Source organism: Gallus gallus, chromosome 2, assembly GCF_016699485.2.
Source record: "Gallus gallus isolate bGalGal1 chromosome 2, bGalGal1.mat.broiler.GRCg7b, whole genome shotgun sequence".
In the NCBI taxonomy this organism is placed as follows: domain Eukaryota; kingdom Metazoa; phylum Chordata; class Aves; order Galliformes; family Phasianidae; genus Gallus; species Gallus gallus.
The window spans coordinates 69,960,627-69,988,078 of NC_052533.1; the positions used below are offsets into that span (position 1 = coordinate 69,960,627).

Here is a 27,452-nt window from a genome sequence, read left to right on the forward strand (position 1 = left end):
AGGTTCATTTCATATAAAAGTGTGTGCTGAGCAGCAGATTTTACATCTATAATTTAAACCAAAGTCTCTGGCCCCTATGAGTATGTCATTTGTTGTATACACATTAAAAAATAATTTAAAGAGTCTTTATAGATATGTGAGATTTTCCACATCGTTAGCTTGGAAAGTAAAACATATACTGTGGGGATTCACTGATTTTTTTATTTTTTTAAATAAATGACTGTCTCTAGCAAACACCACTGCACCACCTTCATTGTGGCTGATTCAACAGCATGCAATTGATTTCAAAATGTATTACATTCTTTTAAAATGTTTTCCCCAGTCATGCAATATTCATCTTCAATTTGCAGTTAATCAGTGTATGTTTCAAAACGTCGCTTTCAATGAATACAACACAACAAATAAAATAGGTTTCTCTTTTACTTGTCTAGCACCACCATCTTATTGTACCTCCTCACTCTTTCTTGTAAGTAAATGAACTATTTTCCTCCAAATATTCTCTTCCTTTTTAGTATTCCAATTATCTCTGAATTATTCCCTGTACAGTACTAAATTGTTCTATTCTCCTATCAACAAAATACAATTTCTTCCATTCCCTCATCTTTCTCTCTGCTCTCTTCTTCTGCCCAATAACTGCTAGCCTGCATCATTTATTGTCTGAGCTCCATACTGAAATGGAGATGAAGCCATTTAAAATACAGTCATCTTGATATCATAGAATCATAAAAACAAAGAATGATTTGCGTTGGAAGGGACCTTTAAGATCGTCTAATTCTAACCCCCTGCTATAGGCAGGTACACTTCCATCTAGACCAGGTTGCTCCAAGTCCCATCCAGCCTGGCCTTGAATGCTTCCAGGGTGGAACCATCTACAACTTCTCTGGGCAACCCAGCCTGTGCCTGTTCTTGGGATTGCCTCAGTCCAAGTGAAGGTCCTTGCATATCCTCAGAAACAAATTTGAGGTAGGTGTATATAGCATATGACACAGACAAAAAGGCCAAATTATAATTAAAAGTGAGAAATTAAGTGCTTAAATATCCCAACAACACTAGACAATAAATAACACAATGTACCCAAAAATATATGGAAGACTTTTCTGCAAATAAAGAATATTTACCCCCCCCAAAAGCTAATGAGCAAAATTACCATTAAGCATAATTAGAGACTGATTTTTTATTGAATCTTTATTGGACCACATCTCTTTAGAAAGCCTGCATTTTTTAAAGATTTTAATGCCAAACATTTCTGCCATCCTTATTTAAAAGACATACTTATATACAAAGCAACGCTTCTGAGGCATGTAGTCTAATTATTAGATGGCATGCTTGATGGATTAAACATCTGAATTTTCTAGTTTCATATTAAGTAGAAGAAGGTTAGGCCCGTACTTAAGTACTTCTCTAAGTTAGGACATTTTTTTTTACTTGTCCAGACAATCAGCAAATGATAGTAGTGTTGGGTAAAACATGAAATATTATAATCTCCCTGTGATTACAGGCACAGAACAAGAAATTAGCTCAAAGTCTTTAATACAATTTATTTCTCAGAATTATTTTAGGAAGATTAGTTCTCTCTTACAAATTCTCATTACTTATCTGCTGTACTTTTTAAAAAAATCTGATTTTTAAAGGTGAAAATATATTTTATTCATTAGAGAGCCACCAGTTTTAATTTTTAAACAACATTAACACTATTGCTAAGTAGTTTCTACAAGACAAACTTCCAGTTTTATGATTAGCCATTTTGGACTATGTTTCCACAGTCCACTGAATAACTGCACGCAGTGCTTGGGACATTTTCTTATAACCCTGAAAACAGCTGTTAAAGAACAGTACATTCTTCAGCTTTTCTTGAGACACACTGCAGTCTTTCTGGCTTGTCCCCTTCACAGAGTGGAACACATCAGCACTTCTTGCTGTGTCTCTGCCCAGCCCTCCTGGTTTCTATGAATGCAGAGAGCAGGATTAGTAATAGTGTTTCTTAGATCATGATAGAAAGCATCAATAACTCAGGATTTGCTAGGCTACTAAGATGTAATTCACATCTTTATTTTCTTTCTTCAGTATCTAAAATAAATTAATTCCTTAATGATGTTTGTCAGTTTCCATAGGAATAAGAAAAAGAAAAACAAAAAAACAAACAAACACATAAACTGCTTAAGTATTTATACAGAAATTTAACCAGCTAAGAAAACTATGGCTAATTTCTACAGCAGCAAAAACACTTATATTTTTCCCTTACAAGTACACTTCAGAAGAATGTGCTGAAAAAGGCACTGCTTCTATTTGTACTTAAATTTGGAAATAAATTCTTCACGTCTAGAATTCTTTCTGGTTAAGGGAAGTAGTACTTCATTTCAGGCTGGCTGCTTGCACAGAAAACATAAGTAAATGTGGCAAAGTCATAATTTAGTAAACAAGATTTCATTTCATGCTGTAGTCACATGAGACTTCCTGTCACACATGCAGTGCGGACAAATACACTCTAGGTTGCCTTCAGGAGCAATCAAGAAAACTGGTTAAAAATATGTAGTAAATCTAAAGAGAAACGGGAAAATATCTACTATCTCCCATCTGGTAGAACAATGTTATTTCTTCCTCAGCTTCTGAAAAGAGGAAAATCTACAAGAAACAAACAAAAACTGGATAGTACAATTACATTCAGAATGAACACACTAAATATTACTTCTCCTAATAGCAGAAATTTGCAGCTCTTTTTTTTTTTTTTTTTTTTTTTTTCCATCGGTAAAGAGTAGTTCTCTAACTTCAGAGTGTTCAAAAAACTTGATACAGAAAAGGAAAGTATACAGAACAGCCTAGTTTCCAAACTAGCTCTTTTAGGTATTAGTTCATAAATGAATTATTACCTTTTAGATAAATATGGTCAAAATCTTGCCCAGGTTAAAAAAAAAAAAGAAAAGAAAAAAAAAAAAAGGCAGAATTTACCTGGATAATGAATGGCTCTTTAGATCCGATGTCCAAAATATGACATTTTGGGTACTCCGTCTTTGAATATGAAAAGATGAACCTTCCTTTCAGATGAAATGACTCCGAAATGTCTATGCAAATCATGAGAGAGTGAGAAATCTGGTTCACTTTAAATTCAATGAAATATCAAAGCATCAAAATAAAATATGCTTTTACTGAAATCAAGAAAATAATGTACAGTAATTATCACTGAATTCCAGTATTTTCCCTGCAACTTTTTACCACATATTGCCACTCCATGGAATGCAGAACTAATTAAAGCCAAGAGAGATTTGGATCCATATTCATGTGTGTGTAATATTCACATGTTCTTCTCATAGTTAACCTGTGAGTCCCAGGCCCTATTTGGGTTTTAAGTAGTTCTATGATGATGTATTTTTAGTTGGTATTCTGTCAGACTAGCAGTGGTAGCACTAATTTCTTCCCTCTTCTTTCCAACTCATATTTTTAGAAAGCCTGCAGGAATTCAGTTAATTGAGACTACTTTTCCTCTATCAAATTCATTTAAAATTAGCCCAACAAATTCAACATGTATAGGGAGGACTTAGATTAATTTTGGTTTTATGATTCTATCATTTTTCTAAGCCTTATTTTCTTAAGAAATAGTGTAAAGAATATTTTCTTCCACAGATGAGCTCGCATGTTCTGCAATTGCCTAAACAGTTCAGTGTCACAGTTTTTCTGCTAGTATGCCACTATTTGTCATAAAATTAGGCACAGAAGTTCAAATTGAGGAGGCTGAGAGTTCATTTCAGTTTCACATTTAAAGATTAATTAAATGTAGTCTCTAAATCTTCAGAAAAGGAAGATGAAGATAGTCTTTTGCATGTTTAAAGACTCCACTGAGGGCAGACAAGTATAGATTTATTCCCTGCTTTACTAGACTAATTCCTGAAGGATAATTACTAATATTACATCCACCACTGTGAGCAGTGACAATCTACCTTTAGAAGAGCTACTTGAGCATTTCTTTGCCTAAAGAGAAAGCAGCAAGTTTTAAAATTAGTACCATACTAACTCAAGTGACTGATTCAAACACTGAGAATGTCACACAGCAGAAAGCTCAGTAGTGTGACCGCATGACGTATTTTCATTGGTAGAAAGTGAAAATAAGGCAGCCTGCTAGCAGAAGAGAAAAGAGGAAATTTGTCCTAAGAGTCAGATGGAAGCCAGAGTAACAAAGTAGCAATGGAAACAATGCAGGACTAACAGAAGTCTAGTTTCAGGGGGAAAAAAAATAGTGTGGAGGAAAAGTTGTAATCAATTTTCATCAATTGGAATGTTAAGGTAAATAGGCAGAATGGTATCTATGCCCTTTTCTTAAAATGTGTGTTTGTGTGTGATACACACACATACATATATAAATATAGATATTTAAGTAGGTTGCTTCAAAAGTAGCCTCCTATACTTATTTTCATGGAAACTACAGTGGATACAAAGAACAAAATAACACTATTTGATACAGCACATTCTCAGCTACAAAACTCTGTTTTTCAACATGATCACCACCATTAGATAAGCTTTTTCACCAGTGGTTAACAAAAGCCTTCATGCCGCCCTCATAAAAATCTGCACGGCTATCCAGAATATGGCCTGTCTATCATGCCTCTGTTGCAGCTGCTGAAATGCGCCACCCACTGTTTCCCAGTGCTCTCATCCACTGTTTAGTCTCCACAAATGATCAGCAAGTGTTGATGAATGTCAGTGGGTGCAATTTTTTTCTCACAGAGGAATTCAGTGTCACACTTTTGCCTCATTCACACTTCCATGTCAGACACTATTTGGTCTGACTGCCCCTCTGCTGCCATCTGTCATATGATAACAGCATGTAATGGAATACTGGAGGGTAGTTTCACCCTCTATTGCCATACCACCAACATCCACTTCTGATGTTGTGGATCAACATAATAAAATAGGAGACAATACTTTTGGAACAGTCCTCATAGATAGATAGATAGATAGATAGATAGATAGATAGATAGATAGATAGATAGAACGTGAAAGAAACCAACAGAGGAAGTTATTTTTCTAATTTGTTTTAAAAACTGTTTTAGGAGAACACCTTTTTTCCAACAGTATAGACCATCACATAGCTCTTTCCTGCTGACTGTGTGGTCAGAAACAGCATTCGTAATTCAGTGAGTTAAAACAGCATTCCAGAAGCTAGGCAAACAAATGCAATGATCACAGAAAGGCATCTCAAAATCAGCAGCTGTTTCTTCTGTTGCACAGTGCTTTGTCAACTAGTCTGATGCATTATAGTGTCTTCTAATTTAGGAGAGTTCCAGACCTATCAAGTTACCTAACAGTGAAAGATGCTGAATATTTTTTCAGTGCTAGTAACAGAAATAAAAATCAATCTCTTTAGAAATATTTTATACTATGATCCACTCAGTATACATACACCTTTTTAGTGTGTGATGGATGATCAAAAAACAAAAGTGATATCTGAGCTGATCATCAGATGTGATGAAATCACATACACATGATATATCAAGCTTGACCAAATAGTAATAGGCTCATATTTCTCTAAATGCTACATTTCAATATGGATTGTAAAAATGTTTCTGTGCCAGTAGCAGATCTACATCTGGGCTATCTAAGCTTACAAATCATCATTGTCATTTTTGGAGACCACAGTGAAGCTCTACATGGGTCATATGTAGAAAAATCTATAATCACAAAGTAATGAAGTCCTAGCTACCCAGTGAACTTAAAGCAGAATCTTCCTACACAAAGACACTCATATGAATAACTTTGATTCCACACACTGGAAAGGAAAAAATATTTTCAGAATATAATGCATTTCACAAATGCATTGTCTTTCTGCTACACAAGTGTATAGACATGAACCACAAAAAATTCATTCTAGTCAATTATATATATGTATTTATATATATACAAAATTGCACTTTTTAACTTTAGGTTTGATAGAGGATATTTTTTATAAACCCCCCCTCCCCCTCCCGCCTCACACACACACCTTTTTTATTGTATTAGTCCTTCCAGAATAGGTCTTAGAATAATCAGGAAAATAAAATGCTTATTTTGATAATAGTAATGCAATTATTTTAATGACATGGTTATTTTCTTTCTGAAAATTACACAAAAATTGTATTGGAGGAATCATAAAAAGGACCTTCTTGCATCTGCCAAGTACCATGTAATTACAAAATAATTGCTTACTTCTGTATTTTGCAAACTAGTTTACCAATATTTTCCCATCCCTCTTTTTCTTTTAATTAAGAGGCTTACAATAAAGTGGCCATATTTGCAGATCTATTGAAAACAGTTGGGCTTATCTGTACACAGTCTGAAAGCAGCAGTCACTACTAGCATTTTATATCTGTAAAACTTCTTGTTAGTACAGAAGTCTATAAGTTCTTGCTAGCTATGCATAAACCAATATATCATTGCTGACTTTCAGCCACTTCTAAATAGGCTGGGCATTAGATGATCCATTGAAAAATATACAAACTTTGAGATGCAGTAGAATTATAGCCAAGGACTGTGGGACAACTCAGTGACTGTTCCTATTAAGCACTTTGGGACCTTTAGAATTTTCAAAGGAATTTGATTTTCAAGGTCTGGCAATAAACTGCACTGTATGAATTCCTGTGATCAGTGGTTGGTGGCAGTCCACAATTTTAGCAGTGGCTGATTGAGATATTGTGAGAACTTAGAATAGCCTTTGAGATGTTGAGAAAATTGAAGCACAGATTAATAGAGCAGGGGTGAAAAATGTGCTGATCTCTATGTCAGTTTGAATGGATCAATCTGTCAGGCTTCAGAGACAAGGAGAACTCTTCAGTCACACAGGGTTTATATGACATATAGTAAATGACACTTTCTATGCAAAAGTCTAACAGTGCTGGGATGAGAAGTTCCAGATCCAGTAATAAAAGATGCAAAATCCAGAGGGAGAGTGGACTACTTTCTACAGTCATATCTGGGGGAATTCAAGTGCTCTTAATAGGAACAATACCTAAACATCATTGAAAACTTTCAAAAACAGGAGATCATTTTAAATGCCTAACTATCAGTGTTTACAGTGCAAATCTTGGAATTACCTTGCTAGTATTAACACTCATGTCTCTGTTTAGTCCACTCAAAAATATGTTCATGTTACTTACAGAATAAGGTATGTAACCATTACAGAAGTTGTAATTAAACCTATTTCAGTGCAGAAAAGAAGTTCTAAGGAATTTTGAAATGTCCTCCAGGGTTATATTTCCCAAACATCGTCAGTGCTGCCCTCAACTACAAAGTTTTAAAATCCAAAATATACTTTCACTGGTGAATCTTATTCTACACTTTTCACATCTGTTTATAGAACAATCATTTTCAAGACATTCACCATCAGGATTTACTTTCAAGCCTTTAGGATTAGTTTCATCATATCCAAAGGACAACAAAGGAAGACCCTGGTAGTTGCTTTCTATATCAAACTGTCAGTCATTATCACCTAGAATATAAATTAGTTGTGAGAATGGAGAGCTGTTATGATGTAGTTAGCAAAGGTGGTTCCTGTTTTTGGTGGTCTCGGTTGCATAGGTTACTTACTGTCAACGGTTTCATACGGTGATCATATTTGAGAGGTAATGATCAGGAAAAGTCAGAGCTAAAGCAGTCACTTCTTTTCCCTTCTCCATTTTTTTCCTGTAAGCTGAGACTGTTTCAGATTGTTTGGAACAGTGATAGATAAGTTCTAAGCGTATAGAAAATGAGGTGGGAATGGAAGGCAACAAAACAGAAGAATAACAAGTATTGTTATTTTCTTTTCAAAGTGTGTTTTTACAGCAGTTCAAAGTTGACTTCCCTGCGTATTAGGTCACTGTGAAATACTGATGAAGAAAAGTAAATAGTGCTTTTGCTCCCTCCCCTGTTCAGTTAGTAGAGAGAAATTAAATTCTAAGAAATGTATAAAACGTTAATACACAGGCACATGAAATATGATTTTAGGTTTTTGTTTGTTTGTTTGTTTTGTTTAGGTTTTATTTGTTTATTTATTTAAAATAATATAATTTGTATGAATGAGATGTGAATTTATCTAAAAAATTCAGTTGTGCTACTTCCAAGCAATTGTTTTCATTTCTGCATAGCACAAAAAAAACCAAACAAACAAACAAAAAAAAACAAAGCAACAGAAGCAACACAGCAACAAGTTGTTCCTCAGGGCTGCACAAGTTCAGTCCCATAATGATGTCTGATTTTATTTTCAGTCTCATAAAGGCTTTTCTTTTAAAAGTTTTGTTTTAATATATTCTTTTAAATAGACCATCTGAGAGTGGATTGTCACATTTGTCACAGAGACTAGTGAAAACTAATACTGCAGACGTTTTGTTTGTTTGTTTGTTTGTTTGTTTGTTTTGGTACAGAAACTGAAAGAGGATTAAAGAAAGCAAGAGAATAAACAAACTCATCTGGCAGGTAAGCTTTTAGATTTCAGACAGGCACTATGGAGGACGTGCTGCAGATGTAGCTGTCTCCAGGAATGCTGAATGCCCAAAGATGACAAACACCTTCTCCTCCAAGTCATTTCACAACTCCAAGCAATTGAAAGACTGACCAGCAAGCCTGTGGATAAAAATCAAGCTCCATCTATGGAGCCAGAAGTTCAAAGTGTTTGATAACAACTACCAGATGGCTATTCTGGCAGGAAGATGCACCCCTGATGTATTGGAGAACAACAACTAAATAGAATGCAGAGCAACTACAAAGATGCTGAGTAGGATTTCATAAGAAACAAAAGTTTTAATTAAGTTCTACCTAAGATCTTTCCTTACTGGAGTTGGCAATACTTATATTTATCAAGATCTTCCCTCATTTTAAAATGAATTGTGTAACTCAGTTTAATAATCAAACTTCCCTACAAATAAAATAAATATTAAAATCTATTAATTCAATAATTACTACTGGCAGAACACCAATAAAATACTACAAGCTGCACATCTGAGATATTTCTAATTTCTATTATTTCTAGATTTTTTAGATTATTTCTAGATCCATACAGTATAGAAATCTATACTAATAAAATTTTGAAGATAATTAAAGCCTATACTTAAATAAATAAATAAATTCATTTCAAATTCAATTCATCTCTGGTTTCATGTTCTTGAACAAATTAAAACAAGAAATATTGACCACTGCAGTTAATGCAATACTTAGATACCTAGAATTAAGCACGTACATCTCTAGAGGCCAGACTGAGATCTTAACTGAATTAGGCTTTTAATGCAGGTAATAGCTTCTACTAATATATACAGAATAAGAAATTTCTCTTGAGAATTTTTTGAGAATTTTTTCCCCTTTTTCCTCCATACTTTTTTTTTTTTTTAGTGTGTGAGATATTCAAGTGATTTTTTAAAAAAGATCAACATTTTTAACATGTTTTTATGCTGCATTCATTACAAAAAATCTTACTGTTTTGTCCCATATAAATCTTCAAAATTTGGTAAAAGTCTGTACTATGAGACTGCCTTCAATTTTGCCTCTGGGTGTTCTCTTGTAAAGAATGGTATAATTATACAGTGTGCAAAAGTCTGCAGTTTCATTTACAGAGTCAGAATCACAGAATCACAGAATGGGCCGGGTTGGAAGGGATGTCAAGGATCATGAATCTCCAACCTCCCGGCACAGGCAAGGCCACCAACCTCCACGTTTAATACTAGACCAGGCTGCTAAGCGCCCCATCCAACCTGGCCTTGGACACCTCCAGGGACAGGGCATCCACAGCCTCTCTGGGCAAAGTATCATTTTGTTTATTTATTTATCATGACAATCAGTGAGATGATCAGGACAAAGAAAAATGTTTTTACTCAAATAAAGTTCAACACATTTCTTATATAGCGCAACAGGAGCATATACGTTATATAATGGATCTAGACATTAGAAAATTAATTACTAAGAAAATCTGTTGGGACTTATGTTAAAAACAGGAATCACTGCTATCCCTATCATGTTAGCAAGGTAAAAATTCTCTCTTCAATATACCTATACTGTCATATGCACTAACAAAATAAATCTTACTTTTGCTTTAATAAGCAGTTTAATTCTAAAATAATGATGCTTTGTGAGATGATCTTGTGAACAAGTATGTATTTTCTCATCCTTTATCACCATTTGACAAAATGATCACAGAGGACTGACAAGCATTCAGGGTGAGACATTTGCATAGTAAGGGAAATGCAACATCTTCACTACTTTTCACCTGCATATAGATTTAAATCTAAACTGTACAAGGAAGTTCACTGATACTCTGGTCTTAAAGATAAATATATCACTAAATTTAGCAGGTTCTATGGAGAAAGGATTTTATTGCATTTCTTGTTAAGAACAGGTGCATATTTTTGTCACTGTTTCTGTCTCCTGGTAACATCCACTGGAAATTAAGAAGGAATCCAATTAAAGAAATCTAAACTTGACAGAAAGTAATGATCTCAAACCTTCATTTACAGGAAAACATGTAATCTTTCCTTTAACTTTCAAGTATTTCGTTTCTTTACTCCATTAACATCAGTTCATCAGTCCTATCTGAATTTTGGTTCAGTCAATTAGCCTTCATCATTAATCCAATCTGTGATTTAATTAGATGAAACCAACTGTTTAGACTGAACACTTGAGCAGGGTGTTTTGGGCCATAACTGTGAATTCCAAGCAATTGTAATAGAGCCTGTGAGAAATGTTCAGGAACACATCCAGCCCTGTGGCTCAGCACAATGCTATGTGCTGATTTGCTTCTAATATACTCATTTTGAACAAAGAGGAAAGTCTTCTGGAACTCTAGTTCTCTACTTCTATGCTCTTTGGTCTGGCCTTCATGTTAAACTATTTAAGGACTGAGTTGCAAGTCAGGTCACACTAGAAGTGTGTTTAAAAATGAGATTTACCTGATCATGATCTTCAGCAATATCAGCAATATACTTTGTTTCCATCAAATTCCTTATTTAATCACATAATTGTTCTTGTGTTGTTTTTTTTGTTGTTTGTTTGTTTGTTTTTGTTTACCCACAAACATTTTTCAATAACATAGAACAAAAATTTACAATGCATCTACATCTTAGAATTACAAGCTAGGTTATTTTCCTTCCAGCACTCTCCTGTCTCTAAGTCCATCACAGCTTTAAAACTCTCTACTGGCCATAAGCTGATATTCATTTACCACTGCAGACTTACTATGTTTGTGTACTTTTGTTTGTATATTTTTGTTCTGTAAAGCTTTGTTATAAACTGCTAAAGTACAGAAAATCAGATATCACTGCCTACAGTTCAGAGATGAGAAGATTATACTTCTATAGCCCCATCCACCATTCTGAAGAAGTGAGTTGCTAGGCTACACATTAAGCCTAAATGTGAAGATAAAAATTTCAGGTAGGACCAGCAAACATTAGCAAATGGGACATTTTGAAACAGAAGTGAACATTACCATTTTTTTGCAAGTAGTTTTACTTTAGTGTTGAGTGGAACATATTCATCTTAACTCTCATACGTGTAGTCAAGTTTCTGTGTCCAAGAGTAGAACACAGACTGAGGAGTAATTTCATCATTGGAGAGAGCACTAATTTGACATAGAATCTCACAGAAAATTAATTAAAATTTCATGAAGTTTGAAACATTTTCTCCATGGCACAATGTCTAATGTGAGCTTGTAAAAAATTGCACAAATTCTTTGTTAAAAAAAAAAAAAAAAAAAGAGTTAACAGGGAAGGAATTAGTTATAATACATAGAAAGTGGTATTAATTTCATTCAGTATTTCTCATTTGAGAAATACTGAATGAAAAAGAAAAGACGAGTATTTTTTTCAAGCTCTCTGTCCTATTTTAAAAATACTGGATAATTGTACTGAGTACACAGAGTATAATGAAATAGAAAATACAATTAATACTACAGGAGCTATTAAAATTTTTATACAAACAATTCAGGGTGAATTCAGAACTGCAGGACTGAGTCCACATCTGTTTGAATTAAGACTAATATAAATTAAATCATTTTAAAAATATAATACTTTAAAATTGAGATAAATATCATTACATGTTCATTGTATAAGAGCAAACAGTAATAGCAAAGAAGAGACAAAAAAAGTGTTCATTTGAAAGAACAAATTCACAAATACAAACATCTTTAACATGGCTCTAGCATAATTAAAGATAGAGGAAATAATGGCACAGTTACGACTATGTGAAAGAAACATGCACTTTGCATATCTTTTGTATACCTTCAATTTTCTACTTGTTTTTTGCGTTTCAGTTAGATTTTTGTGAAGTAGTTTCTTGTAAGCCCAGTGTGGGGCAGCAAAACCCAGAAAACAAACTTACCTTAAAATCATAGCTACCACAACTATTCAGACTGAAAAGTAGCTTCTGTTGCAATTTGAGCCAATTCAAGTTATTGGCAATTCAAGTTATTGAAGGATGTATTTAAAGTACATGTATCCTGCTTCTATGGCAGTATGGGGACATGGTACAGAATAGACCACTGAGAATCACACAAAAAAGTAGGGAATTGAAATATTCAGTGTTACATTCGATTTACTTTGCTATCTGTGAGGTATCAATAAAGAGATCATAGGTTTTAGTAACCAATTTAATTAGTTGAAATAAATTTATTCATTTTTTAGTGTGTTGTTTGTTATTGTTTTTGTTTTTCCTTAGTGTTTTTACAGACATTTGAACCTCTTGTCTTTTTCCTATGGCCACTCAGTATTAGCTTTCCAGAAAATGAGAACTATTCCCTCAATTAGCATAGTAATTATAGGCAATGTACTATTTGAATGTGTTCACTGGAGTGAGTATAAATGTGGGAACAAAAGTAGGTGCTTATATCACTTTCAATCACACACAGAATAAGACTGTAAGTTTCAGGGTGTTTCAGAAGAGACAAAGCAGAATATCAGAATAAAATATATTATTACACCAGCAGCCTAGAAAATAAGTGTATTCAATGACAATTTCTTCTTTCTTTTCTTTCTTTCTTTCTTTTTTTTTTTTACCATATTCACTTAATATCTTTCAACTTACATTAGATCTTTCATAACAATGAGAGAAGTGCCCAGTACTAGAATTTCAGAAAACAGAAAAAACACAAAAGTATCTGCTGTAAAAAAGTGAAGACTCAGCATCTTTAATACAAATAGATATGTGAAAGAGATTATTCCTATCAAGGGCATTTTTTGTTTGTTTGTTTTTAAAGGGAAATGCTATCTGGAAAACAGTTATTAAGTATATTGTCTTAAGGGAATTATTTCCTATCTTAGGTTTGGCAAGTCTGTTGAATACAAATAAAAACAACAAAAATGGAAATGTCATATTATGTACTAAATATACTTACTTAAATACAGACTAGAAACCTTGTTTCAAGCTACTGTAAATTAATGTTGTCTTTACACTTTCTAGCATTATACTTTTATTCCTTCAGATGAACACCATCCTTTTGACAAGCAAAAGGCTATTTACTGAAGCTTGAGGCATTCCACCATGTGCAGGCACTTTCCGAATACCAGTATACCTTCCTACAGTGTGTTGATAATAGCAAAAAATACCAGCACATATTGAATGAAACTTTTTTTTTTCTTTTTTTTTTTTCTTCTTGATTTTCTTTGCAGGGTTTAGATTCTTCTCACTGACATGGGAAAACATCATACTTACACTCAAGGAACATCTTACTGCTCACTGTAAAATGATAAACGTTTTAACAAAGACAATATTCTCTACAGCTAGAAAAATTGAAAATATATTATTGTGGCTTTGAGATTTCAAATATTCAGACTCTAACGATGAATTTCAGATATTCTCTAGTAAATATCACCCACATGTAGGATTATCCACGTTGGAAAGGATACTGTAGGGCTTTCTGATTTTGCTGGAGGTTTTCTTCAGACAAGACATAACTCAGTAGTGAGTCTATCCAAATAAATCTTCTCTCCTATAAAAACATGCAAACCACTTATTAGTAATATTGATAGCTAATGTTAATTTCTGAAGATATATATATACCTCCTATTTATTTCCATGGGAGCTACAACAGATGCAAAGAGCACAATAAACTATTTGATAGAGCAAATTCTCAGCTACAAAACACTGATTTTCAGAATTGTCACCAGCATTAGCTATACATTTTTGCCAGAGATGAATAAACCTGCATGTTGAGCTTATAAAAATCGGCACCAGTGGAGGTGACAAACTGTCACTGTCACTACTGCTGAAACGCACCACCTACTACCTCACTGTGGTCCTCATTTTGACTATAAACACAGAGAAAATAGTGGTGAAGTCATATTAAACAATGTATAACAAGTATAATCATGTTGAAGAGTAAAACAACATACTATGAACATTCATTTACACTTTTAGAAATTTAAGATAAACATTTTCCTAAAAAGGGCATTCCTAAGATGATTCTATTTATACACGCATGTGTGCTTTTCTGTATATATTATGTGATGAGCATGTGTTTGTTTTTTTTTTTCTTTTTTTGTTATACACACATTTTTTCTTTTAATGTAAAGGAAATGGACTGTAATGATAGTCTGAAATAATTGGTCTCATCTAGATGGATAAAATATCTTAGGGGAAGGTTTGGGGGGTTCTTTTTTTTATTAACATTAAAGATAAAGAGCAATGATGTTCAAATGAACCGGCCTGATCATGAGGTTGAAAGTTATATTCAATGGCTGACATGTGAGATACCACTATTAAAAGTGTAATTTTTTTTTAACCTTTGACAAAATATTTTTCAGATTGTCAATAAATTCAGTTAGTTAAAATATAAAGAGAAAAGCAGAAAACATGATCTATCAGCTGCAGACCCTGAGGAACTTGTGTGATTATACACTGGAAAATTGTCTTGTGTGATGTGAGGTTAAGGCACCTTTTGTCTCTGAGGCAAGTATCAAAGCAACCACATTTCAATGGCATGCAGGAATATTTACTAAGAAGCAAAGGGAGGGTATCCAAGTTATGCATTTTTTATATTTCTTTTGAAAGGTGTTATGCTTGAGTGATAAGACTTTGTTGTTGTTGTTGTTTTATTACAGAAACTATATTTTCAGCTCTGCTTGAAATAAACCTCCACAGCCTCTCAATACTTTTAACATTGAAAGAGAGACCTGTATAGCAGCAGTGCTCAAAAAGCAGGTATGAAATGGACAAAACTGACAGTCAATGGAGGTAAGCTTTGAAGAGCTGGTTCCCTGCTTTCATTCCTCCTGCTTGCCTCCTGGAAGCGACATATGTGAATCACTTATTTCTGTGTCCTGTTTCAACAGATTATCATTGCATTGTGAGGACACGGGAGAAGCTGCCTGCATCAAACTCAAGCATCTATTGCCTTTGAAAGCATTGTCTGGCTGTGACCTTTAAGGTCAGTATATAACCCAGTGAGCTCTAGAACAAAAAGCAAGATGCTGATTTAAAGATCAGCCTGCATGTATATGCGCCAAATCATTTTCTGAAAACTGAATTTAGGACTTCCTTGAAATGTCACTGTCATAATTTTACTTGCTGGCTTCAATGAAACTACTCCTGATTTGGTCCCCTATGATATAGCAGCACTACGAACTGCAATAAGTCACTGTGGAAGGTGCTCATTCTCTGCTCAAATGAATTTCTCCACAAGCATGCTCAAGGCTCTTTTGCCTCAAGCTTCTCTAACATTCACCTTAAAAAGTGCAACACTTTTACCCATACAAGGCTTCATTGCAAAGCACCACTGGTAAGGGGATAAAAGATAGACTTAAATACTATCTTGAGTACGCTGGGTTCTAGTCTTCTCTTTTTAAGGACTTTGCCTTTTCTAAAATGAAGTTTGACAGAATAAAAGATTTGTCAATATGGTATTTTAAACATCCCCACTGTGCCTGTCCTTATTTTCTTTGCAACCCTTATCTGTGGAAATGCTGCAGAAAAGAGATCACAGCTTTTTATATATTTATTTATTTTACAGAAATGATTTTCCAGACTTTTGTTTCAGATATACTTTTTTTTTTTTTTTAAATAACAATACAATCCTACTGACTGATTTAGGGAAATCAGAAGCAGCTTCCAAGATTTCAAATCATAATGTTATAAACTGCTTGTTTTGAGGCAAGAACACTGAAAAGAAAGTTCTTCAGGAGAATAAAACACATGCCTTTCAGATTGCCTGAAATAAATTTTCTCTGTCGAGAATTATGATTAGTTGCTATATGACTGATTTTTAGTTAGTTTCATAAGTGACATATGGCTTCTTTAACTGTATGAGAGTGACAAAGAAGCCAACATGAATGAGTTGCAAGCGTTAAGGGGAGAAATGCAAAATTTCAGTGCTCAAGACTAAATGTAAAATGTTTAAAAAATATTCAGTCTGGTAGAGTTCAACAACTCCAATTTTGGGGAAAGCTAGATTCAACTGTCAAATATCTCCTCCCTCCAACTTTGACCTTGAACTCCTACTGATTCCTTCTATTCAAGATAGAGGACTATGAAGCTGATGTGTCTGCCTTCAGAAAGTATTGTACAGCAGAATGGTAACTGTAAGTTTATCCTGGAGCAAAAAATTCCGTGAATAGTGGTAGAAAAGAGTGTAGTTTCACTACTGAAACTCAGTGAATATTAAGAGAGCCTAGGCACAAGCACATCAAACCCAAACACTTTGGTACTCTGAATATGAACCACTGAGACTGTGCTATGCAAAAGGCAGCTGTGCCAGATGCCATCCTTGCAAAACAGACTGAATGTCTGCATTATATCTTTCCACACGCTAATGAAAAATATAACCAATATCCCCACAATCATTTAGTCAGCTATCTCTATTGCTCATCTGCTCAACACAATGCAGAGCTACTTTAGAATAAGTTGATAGCACGTGTAACTTTTGTCCCATTCTTTCAGTCATAACATGCACTTTACTCAAAAAGTCCTGTAAAGTTGATGTCCTCCCCAGTATAGCCAGAAGGTCAAGAAATCTCAGAGGAAGTAGAAATAATCTATTACCTTTCAGGTCTGGCCTTCAGAGCATTTGTGATAATCAAGGATGCACATAGCCATTAATAAACTCTTCTGACAGTATAACGCCTATAAAATTAAACATAGTAGAAAGACTCCTTCTTGATTAATGCGATTTATATACCGCAGATTAATCAAGGAAAACTTTCCGGTATATTAATTAAGCTGCCATCCATCTTGTATGCTACTTATAACACATTGTATCAGCAGCCAACTCCCCTGATGTTATCAGGAGTTTGACATTTTCTGTAATTGGTTATAAGGTTGACAGAAGTTTGATTTTGATGAAGTCAGTTCCTGGCACTAAAAAGTATTTGTACATACATGGTTCTGCAACTATCTCTTTCTTATTGAACAGAGGCACAGATGTTTTCTGCATCTGTTTTATCTACATAGAGATCTGTGTTTTGCTTGGGGCATTTGACAACTTTCTTTTCAAGCAGTCCATAGCTTTCTGTTCAGAAGAATCTCTGCTACTGTTCAATCCAGACAAGGCTTCCAGTTCTCATAGGAATGCTTACATACACATGAAGAGTTCCCAGAAGTGGGACAGGTGCACAGACAGCATTAATGTTATTTGTGGGACATTTTATAAACTGAATCAAGTGAGATCTGCCTATGCTTCATGTTAGATATGACTTAGGTTATCTATATTTCCCATCATGCAAAGCTCTTCAAATACATGAAATATAATGTAGCCATGCAGAAGATCACAAGATTTAAGACCCTGGTTTTTTTTAGTATCAGAGTAGATGTTATAATGTCAGTTTCAATTAAAGTTTGCTATGAAATTGTTTAGATGATTGTATTAAGTTTTTCAACTTTTTAAAAAATATTATCTTTAATGTATTATGTTACTAATATAATCTCAAAGAGAAATTATAATTACCCATCTATTTCAACAGCAAACAATGGCATATTTTTTATTAAATAAATGTTCTAAATGACTCTTTCCTATGTTTGCTAGTAGCACAATTTTTCTAATTGTTTTAAATTCAACATTTTACTGTTTTTTCTAGCAGCCTAGAGAATGGTAAAAGTGAAAAAAATAATGATTGATCAAAAGCAATGTTTTTCTAAAATATAACATTGGAGGAACATACTTGGATGTACTGGTTTTGACTGAGATAAAATTATTTTTTATTTTGTAATATCTCATATGATGCACTGTTTTGGAGTTTTGTCCAAACCAATGTTGATAACACACTGATGTTTTAGTTGTTGCTGAGCGGTGTTGTACAGATCCAATGACATTTCAGCTTCTGCAGCTCTGTCAGCAAGGGGGCCAAGGGGACTCAAGGATCTGGAAGGGGACAGAACCAGGACAGCTGAACTAAACTGGCTGAAGGGATGTTCCATACCATACGGCTTCATGCTGAAAAATGAGAACTTGGAGAAAGGATGAAAGGGGGTACTCAGAGTTACAGTGTTTGTCTTCCCAACACATCATTATGTGTGATGAGCCCTGCTTTTCTGAAAATGGATGAAACTTTTTCTGCCTACTGGGGTTAACCCACAATACTGGCAATAACCCAAGTTACTTCATTCAATATTTCTTGCGGTAAAACTAAATAAATAGTCATTTCAATATGACCTTTTCCCTCTAACTCTTCCAGAATTTATATTAAAAGCAATCCAAAAAAAAGGTCAGCATTGAAATTAACCAGTGTAAAAATTCTCAGAGTGAAGAATATCTGCTGACCCAAAGCATTTTGCTGCTTTGCAGTTTGCAAGTATTTCCTATTTCAGTTTCATATCTCAGCTCAGGTCTTTTTCCCTGTAAGCCACAGAAGTTCTTAATTCCCCATCTGATCTGCGGAATGAAAGTTAGTATGTTTGTGGTTTGAGTGACATGCATTGTGAACCTCAGGTCTGCTTTTCAGAGGAACTCCTATATTCTTTTTTCTACAGCTAGGTTAACTAGACATAGATGAAACTTAGCTCTAGTATTTCAGAGAAAACATCAAATATTTTTGAAAATACATCTTTGTCTTCTTGTCCTTCGATATTTACAGCAGGTCCTTTCCAATGGTCTTGTTGGCACTACAATAGCTTTCTAGCACTGCCTTGCTTACAACTGACATTTCAGTGACTCCTTTGGATTTTTAGGTAAGATCTTACTGTCTTACTACCCCCAAATCCTTGTGGGCTACACTTATTAGTGAATTCTCAGGAATTCACCAGAACTGACAACCCACCCAGTACACTCAGTGTTTCTAAGGGACAGGCTTTCTCCAGAGAGTTTCACTTCACCACAGGTAGGCAGCCTGGGAAAAGCCAAGACGCAGCTCTGTCTCTTCCTCCCATTGCTCAGCCTCTGTCTTTTAATAATATACACAGTACTGAAGTATCTATCTGTGAGCATATATATATAATGTCATTATGTTCAATGTCTTCTATTTTCTCTCTACAAGAAATCATCCTGCAGAGAGATGTGGTAATACACTCACTGAAGGTTATGTGATGGAAACAACATAGCCCTAAACATTTCTCTCAGAAGAGAGACATCAGCCTGCTTACACTTTGCAGCACATAGCATGAAGACTACTGCACTAAGCTTGTCACTGCCACAGTAATTCTCTACCTTCTATTATCTATCTTCTTTGCACAGTGCTGAACTTTCGTCTTCTCTGAACCTTGTTAAGTTTCATACTTCTGAAAGGCAGAAGCAGCTTGAAGTTCTTTCGCCTCCACCTCTCTGTGTCTATCTCCTCATGTGCTGGCTGAAGTAGGGAGAAGTCTACTGTGACATCTCTAGCATTCAGTCCTAGTGAGAACAAAGATGTGTTTAACTCACACTGCTGGGATTGATTTGTCTCTACAAAATAATCTGGCACTTATTTTTCCCACCTGGGTGCCCTTCATTAAAACTCTTCACCTTTTTCCTTTTTACCTCTCAGCACTCTTACCTAAGTACATTCTATCTTCCATAGTAACCAGCAAACTCAGTACTGCTGAGACTGCTTCAGTAATTTTATCATTCAGCTGGGTTGCTGACACACAGGCAGCTTCCTGGGGTGGGAAGTCTTTCTAGAGATAAAATACTTTATTCTCTCCTTAGTGTTCCTTGGGTTCATTATTCTAGATTTTCTTAGTTCATGTGCCCCTCAAACACTGCATTTGTTTCTCTCTGGTTTATAAATCTTCAGCATCCCTAACTGCTCATACAGATTTATTTATTTTTCTTTCATCTAATCAAAGTTTCTCAAATTCATGGTTTTAAAGAGCTGGAGATTATTATTTTTTCCTCCACTCCTCCACACTGTTTAGAACACAGCTTTACATTGTACGTGTTACTTGTTTATAGCTAGAAGGGATCAGCTTTCCCTTGATTAGGCTAAATCCCTTTCTTTTCAACTTCAGATTGTACTTTTGTTGATTTGTTGGGGACTATTTTTTTTCTTTTTTTCTTTTTCCCTATGAGCCTTCATTGCTGTTCAGCACAACACATTCCCAATTTAACTGTCCATTTTGCTGCTCACCACACTGTAGGAAGGTGCTCAGAACACCTCAGGATTGACAAATTAAAATGTTCAGTTTGTCCAGTGACTGCTCCACTTGGGGTTTCAATTTCTGCCCAATCTGCTGCCTTCCACACTGTGCTATGAAGCTCTACCAGCTGCATGCCAGCAGTGGATGCTATCAGGTTTGCTCTTCTTGGTGCTCTCCTCCAGAAAACTTGTAATTCATTTATCAATTTCTTGACTGCCACTCCCTCTCCTCCCTTCATTTTTCTTCAATTAGTTGTCCCAGTATCAGCAGTAAGGCCTCTTAATTTTTTTTTTCCTCTAACTTTTGCCCATCATATCATTTATCTATTCCATTTGGTTAGTGACCAGTCTTAAAAAGAGAATCATAAAAGTTCCTCTTTAAATATTAATGAAATAATATCAGCAACATAAGCATTCTGCTCTGCTGAATTCTCAGATGAAAATGTGTTTGTTTTCCTTTCAATCTATATTATGCTTACATATTTTAAAATGCCCAACTCAAGGCTTCCCACTGGTATGGGATCTTCCACCAAACCACCCAAACTCATGAAAACAGAGAAAGATGTCTATAAAGATTTTTAAAGGTTTTGTGCAATCTATATTGCAAATTGGGAAGCCACTAAGATTTACCAAACTGAGCATAAGATAATAAAAAAGAACTTACAGAATTACAAAATAGAAAATGAAGGAATCTGTTTTCAATAACTTTGTATTAATTTATTTGCTTGTTCTAGCTTAAAAATAAAAATAATAAAAAAAAGAAATCTAAAGAAATTCTCCAGCTTTTCAAGTTAGAAGATGTTTGCGTGTTTTGTAGAACTTTCCATTTAGGAAAAGATGTAATTCATGCATTTCCAGATTCTGACCAAGTTGTGATCCTATCAGGAAGTTTTGTTACCTAACACTTTAAGATAAAAAGGTAGAATGGCTTAAGAGTAGCAGCCTTAAAGTAGCATTGGACAGCAGCGTAAACATGAACAAAGTATACTGATCTGAACTTGATGCACTGTGGGGAAAATAAGAGAGTGTTTTTTATAAATACTATATCAGAATTATATATGTGTTTTTTAATGTGTTAAGCTGCTTTCTCCCAGAAGTGCATCTCCTGCTTGGCTCTTGAACAATAAACAACTGACTGACGTCTTTACGTTTCTGGTACTATTTCAGTAATCAGAATTGTCTTGCTTTCATCTCTTAAAGCAGTTGAAACAAAGAAAAGGTACTCAAGATTTGAGAATACAGAGCAAGGTTTTTAGCAGCCAAATAAATAAATAAATAAATAAAATTGATACAACATATATAAAAACTGTAAGACAAGTATAAGTCACCCAAGGAAATGACTCCACTATCTTTTTCCCACTCTCTATCGCTACAGTGTCAGTTAATAGACAGCAGTATTTCAGTGAATTCCCTTGATCAAGTATCAGGCTTACCAGATCTATTCAAATAGAACAAACACATCTCAAAGAACATACTGCAAAGCAGCTGAGTAGATGCCAGTAATAAGCAGTGTCAATAGCAATGATACACAACTTCTCCTTGTATTCTTATAAAGCAGCCAAAAGATGTGTTAAGCAGTCAAATGCAGAATTACAACAAACAGAAAAACAGAACATTGGAAGAAAGTAAAGCAAGCAGTACTTGAAGAGAAAAAATAAACAGCTATGATTCAGTAAGTCATCTTACAAACTTCTACCACAACACTACATCAAACTTTAACTTCAGATATCCAATAAATAAATAAATAATTCAAAACATATAAAGTGATTGGCTGCTGAGAAAAGGTGGTGAGGGAAAAACCAAAACTTACTATAATTTTGGATTCACTTTGCCTGTCCAATGAACACAAACTCAGGCAGCAAAATGCAACACGATCTCTATTATGCAATTTTAACCCCATCTATCTGGCTCATATTTGCCTCAGTGTATCTACAAAACAAAACAAATGACAGAATTGAGCAGTAGGAATGATGCAGATGATTTTAAAAACAATTCTGGCTTTGCAAAAGACAGAAAGAACCGAATGTTATCTAGATACTTATTCTATTTTTAATGAACACTACAATAGAAAAAAATTTCATCACTCGTTCCTTACCTTTAATATAGCACTAACACGATTAGATCTCGTTGAGGAAGGAGAAATCTAGCTTGTAGGCCTGGGTGGAAGTGTCACAAGATCCAGCTGAGATTCCTCACCAATAGGAATGAGTTGTTTACAAACATTTGGCAGTAGATTAGTCAGCAAACAACTACCCTATCTACTCCAGCAAAGACAGTACTGGATAACGGAGATTCTTCATCTCAGGATTTCCAGCCTCATCCTCCAATATCAGGTAGGCCCAAATGTCATGGAAATTTTCTGCAGAACTAGGGAAAAGGTTCATTTTGTCTTGTTTCTATAGGTGGATGCAATATGTTACGGAATCAAACAGGTAACACAAACGTAACTGAATCTTGCACATTTGTTTTCCTGACTGAAAGAGAAGAGGCACAGACTAGGATGAGACTATTACATTTTATGTGAAATTTTCTATGCCAATAGTGAAATCAGGAGTGATCATTTAAGTAAGGTTTTACAGTAATAAATACATAGCTAAAAAAATTTGGTGAACATGTTCAGCTTATACAAATACAGATTTTAATAGGGGAGTATAAGGACCATTTTGAAGGTTGCATCTTTCTGTCTTTACAGAAAAAAAAAATACTGACTAAATCTAAATGGCTTCTAGATTCCCACTGACTAAAAACTTTAGGTACAAGAATAAGTGGACAACAGTGCCTCAAACAAAGAGGCAGTGAGGTAAGTGTGTGAAAACGTGCATAATAAAGTGAATACTTAGTGACTTATAAACAATCAAAACAAGAAAACATTGACATGTTGACCATGGAATAGCCTTTAATATGAGGAATCTGCAGCTACCAAGTGAATATTTTGACAAAAGTTAAGGATGGAAAAGCTGTTCCCACCCAGTGAGGTTGGAAGCTGTACAATTACTTCTGATGGCTACTTCTTAGTAATTATAATTCCCATGGTTTGAAAAAAAATGTCTTCTAACAAGGGGAGGACCATCAGAAAACTTCAACAAGTTGGTGTTAGGTCTTTCCCAAGTTTATTTGAGTATCTCTCATTTTATTATATTCCAAACATGCTCCAAAATCTACTTAAGCTGTAGAGATTTTCAAAGAGGTAGACATGTTTCTGAGGTAAAATCTTTCCCCGAAGGTCCATTGTTTTTCATTGCAGTTTAGAAATTGCTACTGACTTCTGCTTAGTACTAGCTCCTGGTGTTAATTCAGAGGGGTGTCAGTGGACAAGGTTGTTCAGTGGTGCTTGAATAGAACTTTATTATGAATGCACTTAGAAATATCAAGAAAATAATCAATATGAAAATGGCAACAGATAGAAGTCATCGTAGAAAACCAATCATTTCATTCTTTGCATAAGTCAAGTAAAAGAAAGCATATATAAATGGGAAATTTTGTGCTGTCCAAAGGAAATTTCTGAGAGCATTACAACTTACAACCTGTTCTTCTTGAGTCCCAGTGAATAGATCATCCTACTACATTCAGGTACCAGATCAAACGTAAATGGATGAACAGGAAACTTCAGGGACAGAGAATGAAAGGGAGATTAAATGCAATTGTAATGAAAGAACTTTAGAGCAGTCTCTGAAGGAGAAGAAATGAAGAACTGTTGCACAAAATACACAGGCAGCTTATTTCACTTGAAGGGGAATGGTTCTTTTCCTGCCAGGAGTTAGAGGAATCTGAGGTGGTATGTAAGAAAGCAATACTGCAGTGGGAGGATAGTCAGCACTCACTTTTTGACAGTACACAAATATGAAAAAAGCAGTGCAGTGGTGGGACAGATATCAGGACCATCTAGTGTAGCAGAAGAAGAGTATAGAAATTCTATTAAAATGAATGACAGAAGAAAGGCCAGTCTGCTTTTGTAACAGTTATACAATCAAACAGAGTTATAAAAGCATTCCTGAGAGAAGCAGGAAACAGCTTGAAGTGCAGTAGCAACCTTGAGAACAATAGGGACAAAGGCAAAGAGGTCAATATGTCAAATGTCCCTTTGTTATTCAAGCTGTATAGCTTGCTGTTGGAAATACAAAGCTAGATCTTTCAGAAGGGGAAATGAATCGGCAGGAAAGCTAACATGGAGTAAAGAGGATGAGACCAGTGAGCTGAGACACTTGTGAAGGCTATGTTCAGCAGTCTTTGGAAGAGGTTGTCAAATACTAAAGGAAGAATGATATCTTTAAGTAGGCTGTCAGCGTGCAGCCTAAGGGGGAGGTAGGTGGGTCAAATTCTGCAGGCACCAGAACAAATAATAGGATCAAAACCCAGCCTAAGTATCCCAGCACTCAGTGTGGGCAGGTGGATCCTCTTCTCCATATTCTTTTTGTTTGATCTGGGCTAGCTTCAGACTTAGTCATACAGTATTCAGACTTGAATGCATGTGGGAGTTGAACTCCTTTCGATCTCAAGTATGGAAAGCTCTCAAGCTTGTGTAAAGCTGAGATGTGGAGCTACAGCTAAGAATGCTGTGAGTACAAATCTAACTGCAAGATGCCTGTCTAGCCTGTGAAGCACCTACTTTCTGATGTGCACTTGCTTAAACCCTGTCGCTAGTCACATACAGTGCTTTTGTAATTTTTCACTTACATCTTCACATAATTCAACTTAGTAGCTCAAGGTTTAAGCAACAAACCTTATTTTTAGTATAGAATGAGATGCTGTAGATGAAACCCTGTTGACTTGCTTGTTCCAAAATACATAGACATCCAGTAACTTATATATGATGAGAATAATGTTCACTTTTGTCAGATTACTCAGGCTGCAATTCAGTGAAAAGTAAATCCAAAGGAAAAGTGAATAGGCCTGTTTATTCAAGCCAACCGCTAATCAGAATGTCTCTTGACACAGTAAGTTCTGTCCATGGGCCATCAGAAATCTAGAGACAGGCAATTCCAAAATCTAAATACAAACATAGATTTGTATTTGAAGGTTAGCAGCAGATTTTTTTTATGAACATCTCTTTTTCATGCAGGTATATACTTTATTTCTTTTAAACCAGTACTGACTAATACATTCTAGCAGCATGCCAGGGTTGATGCCTATCTCTTTGCAAGAATATGTTTGCCATTCTTAAGCATGACAGAAATCCTGTTCTGAACATCATAAGAAGTTCTTAATTCTGTAAAAGAAACATCATAACGCTAATAACTAATAATAACTTACCTAAAAACAACACCCAGTTAGCCTTGCTTTTAACTTCAAAAGAAGCAATTAATCTATATTTAAAAGTACTTATTTTTATTCTAAATCTGAAGGTTCTTCAAGATAAAAACTGTCAAGGTGTGCCACTGAAAACGAGACAAAATGACAGCTCTGTAATTTATAGAGTAATTAACTTATCATTTGATTGACACCAAACTGCCCAGAATTCTTAAAAAGTCATCATAATGAAAACAATATTCCTGTTTTTTTTTTGTTTGTTTGTTCGTTTGTTTTGGTTTTATTTTAGTATCTAAATGTTGTAAAAGAACATCTTACATCAAGGTCTTCAAATTATGACTTGATGGAGGCTGAAAAAAATAATTTGTAGTTTTCATAACTGACTATTTTTGTTTAATTTAGAAAACAAGGGAAAGCAGGAAGTTGTGCTCTGAAGTTTAGTTTAAGTACCTGAAAGACTAAAAAAGTTGAATAAATCCTTTAATTTTGTTATGCATTATCAGTTCCCACATTTATGTTCAGGTAAACATGAAAACCAGCAGATGACTGTCAACGGTTTAAGGGCTGGTCCGGCCCAGTTCCGCGACTAGTGGGGCAGAGGGATTTCACAAAATCCGCGCCTCCAGGAAGGGAAACAGGGGACCTCAAAATAATTAAAAACAGAGGCAATGATCTGAGGAGAAACAAACTAATTTACTAAATATAGTATCGGAATGTAAGATAACACACTATAATACAATATAAATCAACAATAATTGAGAGAAAGATTGTCCGAGAGCCAAAGGCCTTACAGCAATACTGAAGCCTTGCGTGCAGTCAGGCGCAGCAGTAGCGAGCCAATCCGACAGGGAACACAGCGAGACGAGAAGAGAGACAAGTCAGATGACCTGCGCCCTTATATCTGTTCCCTTGAGCAGAAATGATAACAGTACTTGAAAAGGCTCTTGGGGAACGTAGTTCTTCTTCTCTTCCAGACAGGTACCCGAAACTAAAGCATTTGCTCTTTAACTCCCAGTATACTGCATGATGTTGTGATGTGGAATACTGATAACCAAAAATCATAAAATCATGACAATGACCTAGCTCATTAATACATGGTATTTTACGTTAACAGGCACTGCAATGCTGCAATACTAGAATTAGATCTTGCACTCCTTGTCAAGGCCCAAAGGACCTTACTTACCATTACCAGTCTCTTTTGGAACCTTAACATATGCATCTGTGGCCAACAGATCCAAAAGTTTTGTTTTGGCTCAGATTTCAGTTCCCAGGCATTGCTTGAACTCAGCACTGGGAACAGCATGAGCAAGGCTGCTCCACAAGGGAAGACAAGTCAGAGTAGGGCAGAACCCTCACCAGCCAGACACAGTCCAACAGCACTCAAGCAAGTGATGGTGATGATGATCATCTGGTAGCTGATGGACAACAGATATTGGATCAACTTTAAGATTAATCTGGGAAAATGAGTGAGGAAATTAGGATCAGAAGAGGACAAGGCTTATACAGTCTGTACGTAAAGCAAAGCTAGAAATCAAACTACCTACAATATTGATCTGCCTTCAGGAAACAGGGCAAGGAAAAGGATACAACATAGCTCAAACTGAGACTAAGGAACCAGGCTTCTCCTTGAGCAGAGCCTCTGAAGCAATAGCTGTCCACGTTGGCCCTACGTACTCAGGGAAACTGAGGACCTTGAAAAGTTCTATATCAAATGTACCAAACATGTGCAAGTCTGGTTAGAATTTG

General features: G+C 35.2%; 1 long non-coding RNA gene across 1 annotated transcript; it reads left to right on the plus strand.

Moving 5' to 3' along the window:
- The first annotated feature begins 797 nt into the window (after positions 1-797).
- Positions 798-16,206, plus strand: LOC112531779. The gene is made up of 4 exons (XR_003073785.2): positions 798-963; positions 8,367-8,418; positions 15,021-15,153; positions 15,252-16,206. It is a non-coding gene; the product is annotated as an uncharacterized LOC112531779 (long non-coding RNA).
- Positions 16,207-27,452: the final 11,246 nt, after the last annotated feature.